This window comes from Gymnodraco acuticeps, unplaced genomic scaffold (genome assembly GCF_902827175.1).
Source record: "Gymnodraco acuticeps unplaced genomic scaffold, fGymAcu1.1, whole genome shotgun sequence".
NCBI classification, from domain to species: domain Eukaryota; kingdom Metazoa; phylum Chordata; class Actinopteri; order Perciformes; family Bathydraconidae; genus Gymnodraco; species Gymnodraco acuticeps.
In genome coordinates this window covers 150,452-155,300 of record NW_022989961.1, presented here as the reverse complement: position 1 = coordinate 155,300, position 4,849 = coordinate 150,452, and positions in this window count along the sequence as shown.

Genomic DNA, 4,849 nt, shown 5'->3' with positions numbered 1-4,849 from the left:
ACATGAGCCCAAAATGATTGAGTGTTATGGGATCAACAGTCCAATGATATTCAATTTAACAATGATATAAAACTGAAAGAAACTGGAGATTCTCTCGTTTGAGCCAACTGCAACCAATGAACATTAAGCATTTTAAATGTTGAATTACCTAAATTATTAATCACTAATCAAAATGTAATGGTTAGATTTCTGGAGAACTATTCACTCATTATCTCCTCTGGGTGTTCCACTGCTTATTATTTTTTATCAGGTCATCTATTGCTGTAGGCCTTTTACGCATTAGGGAACAGATGCAGATATTAATTCAGCATCTCTGTCGCACGCTAGCATCACAGCTATATTAGACCTAGAGATTGTTACTAAGATGTATTCTTCAGTATTTGTGAACACACATAGAATAATGTAAACACCTAAAGAAGGTGTTTTTTGCTTAATCACCGTTGAGTCCAGCCCATTGGATGAGAAAACAACATTCTAAATGTTTAATTTAAAGCCACAAGAACTGACTTCATTCACAATATAAACATGGACGAAGTTGCTGAATATTTTATAAGAGCCAAAGCAAATTACAATGGGGGACTGATAATTATGCAGCATGTGATGTTGACTTCTGCTCCAGATTCCTGCTTCATCCGACAGAACCAAGCGGAGAAAGACAGGAGAAGATGGACAGGGAGAGGGGGGGAACACGTGGGTTCTTTTTGGGTTTCTTTGTCTCGATGTGAAACCAAGTGAAGCTCTGAGAGAAATGTGACAGATACGTGCAATGTCAAAATCCGGCGGGCTAGCAACCATTCTAATTTGTCAGGTGAGAGTGTGTTTTGCTAGCGTGGGAGGTGTGGTGCGCTCCGTGTCTTCCTGTCTGTGCAGGTGTGATTGGATGTGCATAATGCATGTGTGTAGACACTCAATGCCCCTCCGCCGGCTCTCTGTAGCTTCCTGTCAGTTCAGCTTGTCATTCAAGCATCAATAAAGAGAAACTTTTTCTCTGTTTAAAATGTGTCAGGCTTTTTCTCAAACACTGGAAAAAGAGCAGAAAGGGAGAAAACAGCAGCAAGTGTTGACAGGAAACGCCGCGTATTGGAACAGAGAGATTTCACCACGCTAACAAGGAGGATTTTTCTGGGCTTTTTTTGGGTGGATGTTAGTTAGAGTGTAACAGAGACAAGAAGAGAAAAACAGCAGGTGAAGGGAATGTGCGATAGAGGTTGAATTATATGACTACACCTTTATTTTTAGACTACATTTACCCAAAAACCAAAGCCCATAAAGGAATACATTTGAACTGATTAGTTTTTTTGTCGAGCGCTAGATAAGATATGACTCTCAGACATGTCTGTATGCTAAATATGAAGCTACAGCACAGAGACGGTTAGTTTAGCTTAGCATAAAGACGAACAGCTAGCCTGGTTCTGTGTGAGTTGGTGTGAGTATACGTCTAATCATTCACCTCCACGACAAGCAGACCCATTCAAGCCACTGTTAGCGCTAGCTAGTTAGCCTAGCTTACTAGCTTCTACTTTTACCACTTCGAGAGGAGCCTACAAACTTGACAGGATGCTCAGTCATACTAAATGTTTAATGCTGTTAAAGGACATAATAAAACCACTTACATATAAGGCTATGTGTGCTTGTTGAGAAAGGAAAGGTAGAAAATATCTTGTATGGTATGTCAGCCATACAGGGCGATGACGTGCTCCATAACATCGCCAAGCTTTCAAATCTCATAGTTCAGAGAAAATATGCTGCAGTTTTATCATGCTTTTCTATTTCTGAACAAAACAATTTGGCTGCATCAAATATTTGTAATAATTATTGAAAATCTGAGGAAAATAACCGACACAAATTGTAATTAATACAATTTCGAGTTTTCATGACATACCTTTAGTTAAAAATATTAGTCATTATAAAAGAGCACAGAAAATATAACAGCTGCAAGGATAAAAGCGCTAAGTATTTGCACTGTATTGTTTGAAATATATGAAAAACGGACATGCTGTATAGCAATGAATGAAATAAAGGTGGAACCTGTCCGCACTGAATATGATTGAGCTTAGAGTCGGGTCACTTTCCGTTCAATCCAATTAACCCAGGAAGTGGACATTTAAACCATAAGAAAATCCCCATCGAAAGGTTATTTAATATTCAATCTTTAAAGGCATTATTGAGACAGAGTAGCGCTCTTATCTGCCAGTAAATGAATTACAGTTTCAATTTGCATGTTGAGTGAATTGAACTGAAAGTGCTTCAGACCCAGAGCGTCCAGCAGAGCTGTGTGTCTGCTGATAACCAGGCTGCCAGCGCAGGATTTGGCAAAAGCTGAATTTACACTTTTGCAAACAAAATGCCCAATTTTTTGACTGGCGTGAATATTGTTAGAAGTCCATGGCACAGGGTGGAGGACACAGTTTGCATCACATTTGTTTTAATACTAGATTCATCATGTTATGCAAAAGACGGAAATGCATGGTGAAAGAAACAGGGCTGTAAGAAACTATATATCGAATTCTGAAATACTATTAAATACCTCATGTTGGAATTTAAATCATGTACAGGATTGAAATAGTTTACCTTGAAAATAAACTGAATTGTGTAGTTAGAATTTTGCTTTTCCAATATTTAATCGAGCAATTTGAAAATGTTAAGGTTCAAAGCCAGGATAGATCATTTAAGTCTCAAGTGGTTGACATTTCCAAAACATAAATCGACCTCTTTCAAAGGGAGTTCAACCATTTAAAATCAGAGAGATACTATTACATAACATAAATACATTATTACAGGCTTTCTTTGCTTGAATACATGTGATTTCATTTTGGATCAGCAATTTCAGCATGCAGCATAAAGTGAGTGCAGCACATGTGCTACAGCTGCTCTCTGGCACACTGCTGCTTCCAGAGATGAGGACAACAACTAACCTGGTGCAGCACAGTTCCTTTGCTACTTGAAAACAGAGTGTCTCTAATATTGAGTCGTGTTTGGAGAGTTAGACCTGACATGAGAAATATGACAACAGTCCCTAATGCAACCAGACCCTAAACCTGAGTTTAGAGAGGAGAGGAAAAGAGGGGAGGAAGGAGAAAGAGCAAGAAAATATATCAGATCTGCAAACAAATCTGATTGCAGAGTGATAGAAAAGAGAGTGACATAATTAGTGTGTTTTTGAGAAAGAGAGAGGAATAGAGGAAAAGAGAGAGGCAAGGAGAAAGAGACCACGGAGTGATTAGAGAAGATAAAAAGAGAAAGTGAGGATGGAATACAAAGAGGAGTGTGCGTGTGTGAGATTTTGTGTGTGTGTGTGTGTGAACACCAGGTGTGTATCTGCCGTCCCCAAGGTCCTTCTAGCTGTCTTCTCCTATTGATTAGTTCATATTGATCCGGCCTGGCACATACACTCTGACACACACACACACACACACACACACACACATACACACACAACACACACACACACACACACACACACACACACACACACACACACAACACACACACACACACACACACACACACACACACACACACACACACACACACACAGTATGGTTGACTTGATTTAGCCAAGCTTTGACACAGGGGACACAAGGATACATTGTTAACACACATGCATACACACATACCAACTCGTATCATTTCACACCTTTAAATTTGCAACCATGTTTTCTTTCTCTCTATCTCACTCACTCACTCACACCACACACACACACACACACACACACACACACACACACACACACACACACACACACACACACACACACACACACACACACACACACACACACCATGTATACATCACTTCAGGGGACATTACATTGACTTACATGCATTTCCTGGAGACTTATCCTAACCTTAACCATAACCTGTGGTGTCTAGACAGTTGTGTTAAGTTAATTTATTTAGTTCAGTCCTTTTGTCTTTTGCCTTGTCTTGTGATTTCCTGTTTTATTTTGTAGTAACCTTTCCCTCTCGTTTCAGAGCATTCCTGCCCTGGTGTGTTTTTCCCACCAGTGTGATTGTCAGCCCCTCCCTTAATTGTTGCCACCTGTGTCCCCTTACCTAGTGTGTATATATAGTCTGCGTCTCCCTTTGTCTTGTGTCAGTTCGTCTTGTCTCGTCAAGCCTGCCAGTCATCCCTTGATCGTGTGAAGTATATTTTTGATAGTCATGTAGATGTTTTTTGGTTTAGAGTTTTTGATCCTCCAAGTGAGCGTTTTGTATTTGACCTTAATTAAAAGACCTTGTTAATTCTAATCTGTTTCTGGTGTTGTGCATTTGGGTCCTGAGCCTCGTGACATTCTTAACATAACCAACACATGCCTAACCCTAACCCTTAACCTTACCCTAATCCTAAACCTAACCAAGTCTTCACCCTAAAATTAATGATTCCCCTCATGGGGACCTCCAATAATATAGGGAGGCGAGTCCCCACACGTGACTGTGTAAACAGATTTAGGTCCCCACAAGTATAGTAATGCTAGGCCACACTCACACACACACATACCCACACACACCAAACCCATGTCAAAACTCTGCCTATTTACTCATGAGTATTGGCTGTCTGGCACACAGGACAGACGATGATAAAGTATGAAACTCGGTTTCTTGTTCAAACCAGATTAATAAATTGCATCTGTTCCTCTGGAAAATTGTTAGATTTTTCACCGACTGCCACACTGAAGTTTTTAGATTTTACATTGATCGACTTAGCTTGAATAAAGCTAAACGTACATTTAAATTATTTGGATCACATGACTGCTTGTGAGGTAAAGTGGTTATCTTCTGGCTAAACTACAGATAACTATAACTTAACTGCAATTTCCCTCAGCTCAATTGAACTTCAAATACAGCA